The sequence below is a fragment of the Tamandua tetradactyla genome, chromosome 1, assembly GCF_023851605.1.
Source record: "Tamandua tetradactyla isolate mTamTet1 chromosome 1, mTamTet1.pri, whole genome shotgun sequence".
Taxonomy (NCBI): Eukaryota; Metazoa; Chordata; class Mammalia; order Pilosa; family Myrmecophagidae; genus Tamandua; species Tamandua tetradactyla.
Window position 1 is genome coordinate 149,111,934 of NC_135327.1, and position 15,381 is coordinate 149,127,314.

The following is a 15,381-nucleotide window of genomic DNA, read 5'->3' on the forward strand; positions in this document are numbered from 1 at the left end:
AGGAGTTAGAGAAATGAGACAAAATAAAGTTTCAGTGGCTGAGAGATTTCAAACAGAGTTCAGAGGTCATTTTGGAGTTATTCTTATGCAGAATATAAATGTCTCTCTTCAGTTTTTGGTGTATTGGAGTAGCTGGAGGGAAATACCTGACACTTTTGAAGTGTAATCCAATACCCTTGACTCTTGAGGATGACTAACTATAGAGCTTTTAAGGTATGGCTTTGTGATTGTGAAAACCTTGTGGCTAGGGTGCACGGGTAGTTCAGTGGTTAGAATGCCCACCTTCCATGCAGGAGACCTGGGTTTGATTCCTGGACCATGCACCCCCCCCAAAAAAAACAAAAAAATAAAACCTTGTGACTAAAACTTCCTTTATCCAGTGTATGGACAGATGAGCAAGAAAATAAATAATAGAAGAAATAGGGTATGGGATATTTTGGGTTTTCTTATTTACTTTTATTCTTATTTTAATTTTTTTGGAGTAATGAAAATGTTCAAGAATCTATTATGATAATGACTTCACAGCTATATGATGAGACTTTGAAACATTGATTGTACAATTTGGATGATTATATGGTATGTGAATATACAATATATCTCAATAAAATTACATTTAAAATTCAGATGCAGTTAATGTCATTGCCTTCAGTCAAATCTTCAGTTTGGGGTCATTTTTCAGTGAGAAAAGGATTGGACCCTGGTTTCTGAGGTGATGCCAAGCTACAAACATCTTGCCTGAAACAATGGCTTCCCTTGCTTTTGTCATACTCCAACCCCTATCATAAATCAGAACCATGTTTTCTGAGAATATATATGCAGGCTCTGGAAATAATTTTATACTTTGACTTTCCTCATAATTCTTACTCATTAACCACATACTCCATTTTCTTGTAACCTCCCACGGAAGTTATGTCTCATTGCATACAGAATAATATCCAGTCTCTACTAGCCGGCAAACACATTCTCTTCTGTTTGTTGTTTTTTTAAGTAACTGTTTGTTTTTTTCAATTGACTATATTCTCAAAAAGAACTTGGAACCTTCCAGAGTTATTCACGTTTTTTCCTTAGCTTAAGTAAGTGCTTATTTTACAGAAAGAACAAAACACATTTTTTAAATGAATTGTTTACATTGAATAAATCTCAGCATTTAAACCAATTCAAGGGAACACCAGGACTCTACCATCTTTACGGACTTCTCAGCTGTCAGTTACAGCACAATCTTTATTTGTTTGCTTTTTCCTTGTGGAAAAACTGTAAAAAGCCTCTTGTGCGAGGCACATAAAACTCATGACTGAAAAGACACTCATTCAAATTTTCAAAAGGAACGAAGTACAAAGATATCTGTAGGTATTCACATTAAAAACACGGTTAGCATTATGAGTATAAAATCAACTTTTTGCAAATGTTTCCAAGTATTAAAGATAGAATACTTAAGTATACTTCTTACAGATATTTGCCAACATATGATAATAAATTGAGCTTTATAGCAGCTTTTATACTAAATTTATAATAGGCAATAAATTTCTTCACTGGAAAAGTTCATACCATGCATGAAGAAGATGACACTAGATATCTTTGTAAAAGCTATTAAAAATAAAGAATTAGCCAGTCTTGGTACATGAGGTTGAAAGATAAGAAAATAAAAAATGAAAAGAAAAAAATGAATTCTAGTCTGAGAGGCCTGAGAGGCTGTCTCTTAGAGCAGTCGTATTGGCATAATGGGAAACAAGAAAAAAAATGAGTCAGTTTTGGGTAGAAGATAAAGAGCTTGGTTGCAAATCATAGACTTATCATGGAAAATTCATGTGGAAATATTCTATTGATAACTGAAAAATATTTGATTGGTGTCTTAGTTAGCTAGGACCACTTTAAGTGCCATGGTCCAGTTGGCTTATAGAACAGAAATTTATTATCTCACACTTCTAGAGGCTAGAAGTCTGAAATCAAAGTGTCATCTGGGCCTTGCTTCCTCTTAAAGTGGAGATTACATTCGTTGTCTCTCTCCTGGATCTGGTTGGTGGCCAAAAATACATGGCATTCCTTGGCTTGTGGAGGCATAAATCAATTCTACCCCCAGCACATGGCTCTTGCTCTCTCATTCTCTCTCTCTCTGTCTTCCTCTATGCCAATATTTCTTCTCCTTAAAAAGACACCAATCTTGTTGGATTAGGACCCACCTTAACCTAGTCTGGCCTCATCTTAACTAATAACATCTGCAAAATCCTATTTAAAAATAAGCTCATGTTCACAGAACCAAAGGTTAGGACTTGAGCATCTTTTTTGAAAGGGACACAATTAAAACCATGACAACTAGGGCTATGTGAAAGAAGACTGCTGTATGCAGACTGCTAAAAATTTCCAGGCCCAGTGTTCCCTATCCCTCATTATTCATTCACACAATAATCTAGGTACTGTTGTAAAGAGGCTTAATTACGGTTACTAACCAGCTAATTTTAACACAGTGAGAATACACTGAATTTTCCATGTGGACCCTGTGTAATACCATAAGACCTTAAAAGCAGAAGAGGAAAGCAGAAAAGACAGAGAGCCGTGGTAAAAGAGGGAGATGGAGGAGAGATGAGACAGAAGAGGATGTCAGAGAGCTTTGAAACATGAGGATTCCACATGCATTGTTGGCTTTAAAGATGGAGGAAAGGGGACATATCCTAAGGAATGGAGAAAGTTTCAAGAATCGGAGAATGATACTGGTTTACAGTCAGCCAAGAAATGGGGTCCTTGATGTGAAGATGGAGGCAGAGATTGGAGTGATGTATCTACAAACCAAGAAATGCCCAGGGCTACCAGCAGCCACCAGAAGCTAGGGAAGAGGCATGGAATGGATTTTCCACAGAACCTCCAGAAGGAGGAACCAACCCGTTGCCACCCCTTGATTTTGGACTTCTGGCCTCCAGAACTCACCCGGCATCATATCTGGCAAATATGAATATTTGCAGAATGCGTGAGTGAATGGATTTATGGATTCAGTAGACTGAGGGAGAATCAGATTTACAGGAAGGGTAAGATCAAGACTGAGACATGTTAGATTTTACATGCCCAAGAGACCTCAAGCGAGGAGAAATAAATGTCAAGCAGGGAACTGAATATACTGCATAACTCAGGAGAAAACAGGATGAATTCTGGGACTTTGACCAGCTAAAGCAAAGAGTTGCAAACGCCTGTCCGAGGTGCAGCCCTGCCAGTTCCTGGTGAACTCCAGCTTTGGTACAAGAAGTGCTTCCTGTGAAACCTGCATTTTTGGCTGGAAAAATATCCACATATGAAACAACGAACCCCACGTAAAAAGCATCTAAGGAATGACTGAAATGACTGAGCCAGTGCAGCTGAGAAATACCTGTGTGAAGGTAGAACTGGGGCCTGGACTTGGGGGCCTGTGGGGTTAAGGATGCCTCCTTGGAAGAAGTTTAGTAATCAGTCAGTCAATGTACAGAGAAATACTGAGCAAAGCTGACTGGGATTGTGGGGAGACCCAGAGACATATTATGAAATGGGACACTGGTAGTTATTATAATAAGCATTTTCTATGTGCCAGGAAATATGCTAAACATCTGTTAAAATATTTTTTCTATTTTCAAAATCAAACTTGTAACAGAAGAAGACTATATTCTATAAAAAAATATGCATCTCTCCTCAGAAGCAACCATTATTTTGAGCTATGCATTTTACCCACAGTGTTTCAGTTAAACTTCTGAGACATCCTTTTGGGAAGGTTGATTCCCATTTTGCAGATAGAAAAAATGAGACTCAAGGAAAGTTAAATTTAACACTGCACACATAGCTTGTTAGCAGCCCAGGGGTGGCCAGAGGTTAAACTTCTAACCATAGCAACATTGGACTTCCCAGGGAGGAGATGAATCCAGATGTGGCAGAAGACACCCATTGTGTTCATGAACTTTAGTGGAAGGTAAAGGTCTTGTGTGTAGGGAATGAATGCCAGCTTGAAGAGTGATGTCTCCATGGCAGAGAAGGCCTAGAGGTCCCCCCCCACCCCACCCCATGACTTTGTGATGACTGGGGATTTTTTTCTTTCTGAGTTCTGTTTGGGTACAGTTATGCATCACCCAACATCTTGGCAGGGAACAGAAAGCGCATTTAAAATGAATAGTTTGAAGAGAGTTAAGGGGCAATTTACAAAGGTGTGGGCAGAGTTTAAAGACAAGAGATAGGACAGCACTCTAGGGCATGAAAGGAGGCAGAGCTGGTACCATCCTAGGCCTGAAGGGACAAAAAGAAGCAGCTATGGGAACTCAGAAAGGACAGCTGTGGGGAGTGGGCTGCTGGGCAAGAGCAGTGGCCTTCTTTAAGGGGATGTACGCCACCCATAGTGACCCAGCAGGGAGGGAGTTGATTAAATACCCCAATCATACTCTCCTCCTGCCTTCCAATTCCCTGCTGGAGCCTTCTCCAGCCAACCCCAAACAGAAGCCAGAAGTTAAAGGGGTCCACTGATACTGTCTATCCATGTCAGCCTCCTAGGGCACAAACTGAGCAGAGAAGGGGAAGGAATGGTGCTGGAGGGATGAGCTATCTGACACAACTTCCCCCACCAGCTTGGGCTATACTTGTGCCTCTGTCCTTGGTACCTCAGGCCATACTATCTGAGTATCTTTAGCTCAGGTTGCGACCCTGAAAGACAGCCCAGTCTGGGTCCCTTTAGATTCTGTGGTTAGAGGGGTGGTGTGATGGGGAGCCCTGGGACTAGAGAGCCAAGCCAGAAGTTACTGTGAATAAGCCCCTAAACCAGCTTACCTTTTGAATGAAAGACCAGATTTGGGCACAGCTGCACCTTTCTTCATGGTGACATGTCTGGGTCGGACAAAATGGTCCCTATTATCTCTTTCAGCTCTGACATTTGGGGTCTTTGATCACTCCTAAACCACGAGCATGGCAATAGGAGATGAGCTGTGTGTGTGAATGTGGGTGTGCGAGTACACTAGCCCACACTTCAGCCTCAGATATATTCCCTCTTCCTCAATACTGCCCATACATACATCCATCTAGGGCAAAGGGCTCAGCGGCTCATCTGCCAGTCATTTAAAGGAGATCAAGGGGTTCCCGTCCTTCAATTTCAGATCAGTTTCCAGGATCGTAAACTACTGGCTCCAAAAATCTTTGGTGATCTGATGCAACCATGGTCCCCCTTTCCCTGGTTTTGCATTAGCTTTGTTATGCAAGATGCTCTGTGTTTTGCCTTCAATGTACCATTTTCTTTTGCCAGTTCCTTTTGGTGTAGAGAAGTAATAGAATTATACTTCAGAAAGTTTGGGAAAAATAATACCAAAAATGCACCTTTAATCTGACTGCCTTAATGCAACCAGTATTATTTTTGTGTACTGTCTTCTGGTATTTTCATAAGCATAATGATTTGCATAGTCATTTTCATTGCAAACTATCTACTTTTTTCATCCACATTGCATCATACCATTTTTCCACGTTTCTATAGTCTTCACAATTTCTGCTACCTCTTATTGGATGTTTGTGTTGGTTTTATCTTTTATTTATTTATTTGAAATACAATATTATTTTCTAAAATTGTTTTTAAGTTTCTAATGAAGAAAATAGAGTACATAGTCTTGACATCCAGAAAATACAGAATGATATTCATACTCTCCAGATAATTCTTATAGAATACTTGCAGAAACAATACATGTTCATGTTTAAAAAAATAAAAGCCTCTTCTTCTTTCATTCTTAATTTCTCTCCCCAAAGTTCTCTGTAATGAACAAATTCTAGTCTTTCCTCCCAGGGGATGGGTACATTTATGTGAATATATGTACACAGACATTTTATATATTTAATTTTTTTAAAACACTGAAAAGAACATATACCATCACACTCTGTTCTGCATTGTAGAAAAATTAGGAATTCTAGAGAAACAATGACATAGTCATTAAATGACCCATACTTACACCTTCTAGTCATAACAATTCAACATTTGATATATGCTTTCTGGTCTTTTTACTTTGTATATATGAACATTATACATAATATTATTGTAGTCTTTTTTTTCACTCAACCAAACAGCATGAATGTATTTCTCCTGTAACTAAATATTTCTCTGTTGTAGAGTGTTGTTCCATATGAATAAACTGTAACTTTCTGTAAAAAAAAAAAAAAAGAAATGGGGTCCTTAGAGCCTCATGGAACTGAATTTTGCCAACAAACTGAATGAACTTGGAAACAGGTTTATCCCAGAGCCTCCAGGAAGGGATGCTAACACCTCGATTTCAGCCTTGTGAAATCTGGAGCAAAGATTCAACTATACCTAAACATATATATGAGTTATAGACCTCTGAGGCAATAAATGGGAGTTGTTTTAAGCCCTTCCATTTGTGGTGGTTTAGAATGGCAGCAATAGGAAACAAATAAGGTTGCTATCCTAGAAATGATCATTGAAGCTGAGAGAGTAGGTAATTTATCGAAGCACTCAGAAAAGAGGAGAGTTTATGGCTCAAGATTAAGTTTTGGAGTCTTACTTAAAGTGAGAAGATGACAGGAGAAAATGGGGTCAGTGAAGCCAACAGAATGGAGGCTAGAGGATACAGGGATGGTGAGTGATCAAAAGTACATTTGACAATTACAGGATCTCTTCAGGGCTAAAAAGAGGAGTGGATGATCAGTAAGTTCAATGCTACAGAAAAATCAAGCAGAACAAGGTGGAAAAAAGATCAGGATTTGAGGAAATCACTGGGGTTGGAAATCAAATTTTGGGAATAAGAAGTGGCAAGGAATAGTTATGACAAATATACATTGTTTGCTTTATGAGTTTAAATATGAATTATATAAAATAATGAGCTTGAAGGAACAAAGACTTTAGTACTAACCAAAAATAAAGGTACTTTTACTATAAAAAGACAATCGTATTTCACCAAAGAATTGTCAGTATTGATTATCAAGTGTTTACATTGTGTTTGCAAACATACAGGGGGAGGCATAATAGAATGATCAGATACTGCCTTGAGGCAAACCTTAATTAAAAAGTAAACGACTTCTCTGATCACTTCCTTGAACTACCTAAGTTTCAGCTTCCTCAGTAAATAACCAGGAATATTAATAAATGTTTCACAATCTTGTCATGATGATTATATGAGAAAATATGTGCAAAACAGGCTCAGAAGTAGGAGACAGTCTCAAAAGCCCCCAGACTTTAAATCTCTCTTATGTATGGGCATCCATAAATCCTGTCCCAGTGGAAGTCTGAGAATTGAGAATATTAAATGGGTCTACAGCTGGAGAGAAAGACACTTTTGGGTTTTAAATTTCCTCTACTCTACAAATATTTCCTCATAAATAAATGGGTATGTTCTTCTTGAGTTGCAGTGCCATACGCATTCTTAGTGCTATATACATCATCATTTTCATTCTTTTACTTTTCTTTTTGTAGGTTACTATGAACAAGCCTTTTCTTCACACAGTGTAACTTTGAACAGCTGTGTACCTTTGACTTTGTCTGATTCCAAAGGTACCAACTCATCATAATCTATGAGAACGACTTTCATCGGAGTTGTACAAATCAGTCATGGCACTTACGATTATAACACTATTAATTACATTATGGCTTTCTTTAAATAAGTTAAAATCCAGTCCTAGGCATCAGGATTAAAATTGAAAAACAACAGTGCTTCTTAATTAAATTTGAAAAAAAAAAAACTTTTACTTTTTTATTGCATTTGGTAGAACTAATTCTCCTTGAATAAGACTTAGAGAAAAACTAGAGTCAGGGAAAAGCTTTTAGAAACCATCACTATGGACTCTCTATATGTACAAATATATGTATCCATATATCAGATCTCACTTCATAGCATGATTAACTCTAAATGGTGTTCTTTATGACCACTATTTTTCAGTGTTGAGTAGATATTGAAGTATCTATTTACCTAAAAGATGTTAGTTATTTATTAGAGTTTAACTAAAAGATTTTAATTTATTTGTTAGACTTGTACTATCAAAAAACCTTCATTAACATTTATGATACCTTGAAGCACAGTTAAAATGAAAGAATAAGAAATATTTCCAAGAATGATTAAAGAATACTTTATTTCATATATTCTAGGTACACATTTTTTATTAGGTTTGCATTCTGTAGGAAATCACCCAGCATTTAATGTTACAAAAAAGCTACTCTTTCATTAAGAACACTAAATAAATTCCAGTAAGTAGAAGTCCATGCTATTATTTTGCTTTGTTTTCCAGTTTCTCTTTTACTAACGATATATACTGAATGAGATCATCCAAAATATGTTCACTACACTGCACCAATTTAAGCTGCACTTATAACCATGAAGATTCAAGAATATTGGAAAACTCTATTTGCATAAATTGAAAACACGAATTCTATTTAAGCAATTATAAATATTAGTTGCTTATTATAGCAATTGTGATTGTTCTTATGCTATTGAACCCTCCAGTATTCTGTTGTTTCTTGTGGTTTTAGCAAGCCATTTCATAAGACTCTTTTTTTTTTTGTTTATAGATGTTAGTTCTGTATTACTTTAGCATACTTTTTAAAGTCTCTGACTACAGACTGGGGTTTTATATATTGTGTAGTTACTATTTGTGGTAACTAACAAATTATTTAAATTATCTGTAGTTTAATTTCATTACCTATAAGATGGAGATAATAAAACATCTCATTGGGTTATCATGAAAAATAAATAATTTAATGTACTTTAGATTATTTAGAATTTAATAAACCATCAGTGAATGTTAGCTGTTTAGCAATAGCATTATTTAATTATTTTAATTGACATGATTCTTACATATAAACTCAGCTTTTGTCCTAAAAAAGTAAAACACTAGTGTTTATTGTAAGAAAAACATTGTATTTGATTTCACCTGGTCAATATAGATAGGCCACTTCTCCACTCTTAATACACAGTATTGTTGCATGAAATATAAAATTAAAAAATACATAAATGCATAGTTGGCATTGGATAAAGATAATCCTGAGGTGCCAAGAAAATATAACGAATTAAAAACCAGAGTTCTCAGTGGGAATAGCCATGGGGTCCATGGGAGATGATCCATATAATATCTAAACTGTAAGGTATGGGGCTGAGATTACTATGGAAGCAGTAGTTCCAGCCTCTACAGAGAGAACAAGAACAGAACCCATTTTATAAAACCAATAGCATCACAGAACTGTTCTCTCCCTGAAAAGAAGACAAAAACAATTATCTCTATGATCAGTAAACATGGCAAAAAAATCCTATCACTCTCAAAGGACTTGGATAAAAAAAGAATAACCCATAAGATGACAAAGTATATAAGACAGCAGTATATGTGAGTGTGAGAATGCAACAACCCCAAATAAAGACAACAAAACTAATAAGGTGTCAGTAGAGGTGAATGTGAATTAGTTTTGTGGAAATAATTCCTAAACCCAGAAATATAGGATTTTTTTCAGGGAACAACTTGTTCTGAAAATGAGCCTACAGGCAAAAAATTAAAAAAAAACATAAAAAATAGGCCATCATAAGAGAGTGCCAATACACCCATTAAAGAAAATTAGCACGATAATGATGTAATAATGTAGATAAACATTTTAAAAGATAGTTTAAATAAATATTTTAAATGTATAAAGGATAAAAATTGGGTTGGCCTTATAAATATAAGGCCAGAACACACTGTATGAAAAAGAGAGAAAAGTACAGATTAGAAGGGACAAAATATGGAGTCTGCACTATTATGGATATTTAGAAGTTAAAGAAAAAACATTCTAGATGCTTTTTGGCTCAGTGATAGAATTCTTGCCTGCATGCCGGAGACCCGGATTTGATTCCTGGTGCCTGCCATGTGAAAACAAAAACAAAAACAAAAAAATGCATGATGCTGTATACAATAGATTAGGCAAGTGAAAAGCTAATTATTGACTTCTAGTAACTTTTTTTTGCACGGGCAGGCACTGGGAATCGAACTTGGGTCTTCGGCATGGCAGGTGAGACTTCTGCCACTGAGCTACCATCACACTGCCCCAGTAACTTTTATAATGATAAAAAAAAGTGGAGTTATTTTCCCCTTTTTCTAAGCCCAATCCTATGAAAAAAATGAAACTAGAGAGAGTTTGAGTCTGTTTAAAAGAATATAAAAACTATAAAAACCACTGAAGACTATAGAAGGCAGACATGTTGTATCCATATGGAGGGGATATAATAGTATAAAGGAGAATTTTAATATCAGTGAAAATAGACTGTAAAATGAAAATAGATTATCTGTACAAAAAGGTAAAGTAAATAAAAAGATATAAATATGCAATCAACTGTCATTAAATATTTTATCTATATAAAATACTACCTGAAATATAGAAATAGACAAGTCAATAATTGTAATTCATGATTTTAACACATGCATCTTCAAACTTGATAGAGCAAGTGAAAACTGACAAAGTAATAGAAAGTAAATACTATGAATAAGTTGAAATCAACATACACATGTATGTATATTCTGTGCAGAATAAAGAGGTATATTGCAGATAAGAAAGTTTGCATTTGAATACAAATAGAACTTTTACCAAGGTCAACCAGTATAAAGGCATCAAAGGAGCCAAAATAAGTATAATGATTAGCATCATGCAGAATGTCATCATAGTAAAGCAAACAATAGAAGTATAACCTGAGAAAGTCAAAACCCCTGAAAACTAAAGACCATAATATAAACTGGTCTGTTCTACCAATAAAATAATGTCAGAAATAAAGACTATCTAAAACTGAATCACAATGAAAATCATTATAAATCAAACTTTGTGAGAATTAAAGCACTGCATAGAGTGGAAATATATCAAATACATTTATTTAAAAGTAAGAAAGAATGAAAACAAATTAGCTTTGCATTTATAAATAGAAAAATATAAAAAGAGAGGAACCAAAGCAAAAAAAAAAAAAAAAAAAAAAAAGAGAAAGAGTAGAGGAGAAGAAGGAAAAGAAGGAAGCTTAGGAAAAATGGGGTGGGGGTGGGGGAGGGCAGAAGGATGAAGAGCAGAGCGAGAATATGGAGAAAGGAGAAGAAACAGGATTAGGTGGTACAGAAGGAGGAGCAGGAGGAAGAAGAAGAAGCAAGAGCAAGTAATAATAACAATAATAATGAGGGTAGAGACTTAAAATTAAAAAAAAATAAATGAGGGCAGGATGTCATGAAAATGACAATGTAATACATTCCCTGGAAAAATCTCTCAGAATCAAATATAAAGAAGATGATGTGGAAGCATAAAGAGCTCAAAAGTTTTAAAAAAACATAAATTATGGTGATGAAAGGCAAAATAATGGAGATCAAATATACAGTAAAGACATACAAATAGCAGATTTGAACAGGCAGAAGAATTAGTAGACTAAGAGACAGGAAAATCAAAGTCAGAAGAACTTAGAGAAAGGAATAGAAAAATTGGACAGTGTCTCAGGGACTTTTGAGTAACAATATGAAACATTAGGGGTGTCACAGAAAATGGAAGTAACAAGAGATAGAGTATTTAGGAAATAATGGCCAAAAAGTTCCTAATACTTAAGAAAGACATAAATATACATGTCCAAGAAACACAACACACTCCAAACAGAATAAGTCCTAATGGACTTACTCTGAGACATATACTAATAAGAATGTCAAAAGCTATTGAGAAAGAGAAAATTTGGTAAACAGAAAGAGAAGAACAATTTATTACAAACAAGGGATCCTCAATATGATGACTAAGTTCCAATTTCTCATCAGAAACCAAGGAGACATGAAGGCGGTAGTATGATATATTTGTTAATGCACTGAAAGAGGAAAACTGCCAACCAAAAATTCTCTATCTGTCAAAACCATCCATCAGAAATGAGGGAGCATTTAAAATATTAGCAGGTAAAGAGAAAGTGAGAGAATTCATCAACAAAATACTTATCCTATAAGAAGTGCTAAAGGGAGTTCTCCATGTGGAAAGGAAAGACAGGAGGGAGAGGTGTGGGGTAGTGTGAGGAAGTGAAGATCTTTGATAAAGGTAACTAAAAGAGTAAATGCAAAACTCAGTAGGAATGTATCCTAAATGTATAACTCAACTCTTTAATTCCTATAAGAATCAGAATAAAGTTGAACAAGAAAAAGGCTAATTACCCTGATATGGAATAGCAAACTATATTAGGAGGTGATGTGGGACAAAAATAACATGAAGAGAGGAAACAGAGGGGTATGGGAGCAGAGAGAATATATGCCATTGAAGCAAAGCTGTTATCTTTTCAAATTAATAGGTTAGAGATATAGGTTGTGTATTAGAAACCCCAGGGTAATCACAAACAAGATGTTTTAAAAATTTACAGAAACAAAAATGGGAAGGGGATAAGTCAGATACATCACGAAAATCAACTATGCTGAAAAGGAGTCTGCAATACAGGAAAAGAGAGACAAGAAAGATATGACATATAAATCAAATGATAATATGTCTCAAGTAAGTTTTGCCTTTTCTATAATAGAACTGAATGTTAACAGATTAAACTATCCAATCAAAAGGCAAAGATTGGCAGGATGAAAAAAAATTCATGCAAATTGAAAAGGAAGAAGTAAAACATTCACTATCTGCAGATGACATGATCCTATATATAGAAAGTCCTAAAAAATTATAATAAAGCTACTAAAGCTAATAAATGAATTCAGCAAAGTGGCAGGGTAGAACTTCAACAGACAAATCAGTAGTGTTTCTATATACTGGTAATGAGCAATCTGAGGAAGAAATCAAGAAAAAAGTTCCTTTCATAATAGCAGCTAAAATAATCAAGGATTTAAGGAATAAATTTAACCAAGAATGTAAAAAACTCATACACGGAAAACTTTAAAACCTTTCTAAAAAAAATCAGAGACGATCTAAATAAATGGAAGGACATCTCATGGTCATGGTTTGGGAGACTAAATATTATTATGATGTCAATTCTACCCAAACTGATTGAAAGATTCAATGCAATACCAATCAAAATTCCAATGTTCTATTTTGTAGACATGGAAAAGCCAACCGTTCAATTTATTTGAAAGGGTAAAGGGCCCGAATAGCCAAACCTATCGTGAAAAGAAGAATGACATGCAAGGACATACATCCCGACTTTGAAACCTATTACAAAGTTACAGTGGTCAAAGTGGTGTGGTACTGGCATACAGACAGATATATAGATCTATGGAATCAAACTGATACTTCAGAAATACACCCTCATACTGATGACCAATAGATTTTTGGCAAGGCTGCCAAGGCCATTCAATTAAGAAAGAATAATTTCTTCAACAAATGGTGTGGGGAGAACTGGTATCCATATACAAAAGAGTGAAGGAGGACCCCTATCTCACCATATACAAAAAATAACTCAAAATGCATCAAAGACCTAAATATAAGAACCAGGACTATAAAACTCCTAGAAGAAAATGTAGAGAAGCATCTTCAGGATCTTGGTTAGGCAATGGTTACTTAGACTTTACAGCTGAAGCACAAGCAACAAAAGAAAAAATAAATAAATAGGTCCTCATCAAAATTAAAAACTTTTGGACATCAAAGAAGCTTATCATGAAAGTGAAAAGACAACCTACTCAATGGGAGAAAATATTAGGAAGCCACATATTTGATAAGGGAATAATATCCAGAATATATGAAGATCTTACCACTCGAAAATAAATGACAAACAACTCAATTAAAAATGGGCAAAGTACATGAATAGACATTTCTCCAAAGAGGATATACAAATAGCTAAAAAGCTCAACGTCACTAGCTATTAGGGAAATGGAAATCAAAGCCCAATGGGATGTCATTTCACACCCAGTAGAATAGCTGCTATTAAAAAAACATTAGAAAACTACAAGTGTTGGAGAGGATATGGAGAAATAAGAACACTTATTCGTTACTGGTGAGAGTGTAAAATGGTACAGTTACTGTGGAAGATAGTTTGTGAATAACTCAGAAAGCTAAATACAGAAATTACCATATGATCCAGGAATCCCACTCTTATGTACATATCCAAAAGAACTGAAAGTAGGGATTCAATCAGATATTTGCAAACCATAGTTAATAGCAGCATTATTCACTATTGCCAAAAGATGGAAACAACCCAATTGTCCATCAAATGTTGATTGGATTAAAAATGTGGAATATCCATACAATGGAATATTACTCAGCGTTAAAGAGAGTGAAGCTCTGATTCATGCAACAACATGGATGAACCTTGATTACATCATGTTGAGTGAAATAATCCAGACAGAAAAGGACAAATATTATTTGACCTTACTGATACAAAATAATTCTATGCAAACTCACAGAGTCAGAATCTAGAATATAGGTTACAAGGGCTGGGTTGGGGGTCATGAATGGGGAGTTAATGCTTAACTTGTATAGAATTTCTACTGGGGTTAATGGGTTTTGGTAATGGATGGTGATTATAGTGGTATAACATTGTGCATGAATTAATAGCACTGAATTCTATGTGTGAGTATGGTTAAGAGGGGAAATTTTAGGTTGTATATATGTTACTAGATTAAAAATTAAAATAAGAAACATAGGATTGTAGAACATAGTGAAATCTGTTGTAAAGAATGGACTGTAGTTAATAATACAATTATAAAAACATTTTCCATTAAGTATAACAAATGTATCACACTAATGTAAGTTATTAATAATAGGTGGTACTAAAAAATAATGCACTATAATGTAAACAATGGATTATAGTTATTAGTACAAGTATAATATTCTTTCATCAAATCTAACAAAGATACCACACTAATACAAAGGGTTCATACTTACAGTGTATGGTACTTTGAAAATGAATGGACCCAGAAAATCATGTTCTTACAGCAAATTCATTCCTGTGGGTGTACACTTATTGTGCATGGGACCTTTTGATTAGGTTATTTCAGTTGAGATATGTCCCAGCTGGCTCTTAATCCTTTTGCAGGAGGCCTTTATAAGAGAATGCAATTAAGAAACAAAGAGGAAAACAGAGAAGCTGAAAGGAAAAAAAAGAAAGCCACAGAAAAAGAAAGGAACCATGGAAGCCAGAAGCTGGAAGCATTGAACCTTGGAAGAGAAGGAAGAGAGTAGCAGACACTGTTGGGTGCCTTGCCACCCAACGGAGGAGTTCCGAATCACCTGCAGCTGGTCTTCAGAAGAAAGTATCACCTTGATGATGCTTTAATTTGGAGTTTTCATAGCCTCAAAACTGTAAGCTTGTAACAAATAATTTTCTACTGTTAAAATCCAGCCCATTCTTGGTATATTGTATTTTGGCAGGTTTAGCAAACTAAAACAGGATGCATATGTGATTCCTGCATTTTCTGCATGATTTTTCTGCAAACTTACAACTTCTCTAATTAAAAAAAAATATTGATATAAATAAACAAATAAGGATGTTCAGCTCTGACAGTAAAGAGTTT

The 15,381-nt window shown here is 35.3% G+C and overlaps 1 long non-coding RNA gene across 8 annotated transcripts in view; it reads right to left on the minus strand.

Annotated features, from left to right (window-relative positions):
• LOC143686929 (uncharacterized) overlaps window positions 1-15,381 on the minus strand; it is a 372,401-nt gene that overhangs the window by 228,238 nt on the left and 128,782 nt on the right. Inside the window, exon 4 of one of the 8 annotated variants that reach the window (XR_013177317.1) lies at window positions 5,964-6,117. The exons of the other annotated variants lie outside the window; for them this stretch is intronic. This is a non-coding gene — a long non-coding RNA (uncharacterized LOC143686929). Of the gene's footprint in view, window positions 1-5,963; window positions 6,118-15,381 lie in introns of those variants that run through there. 8 annotated transcript variants of the gene reach the window in all.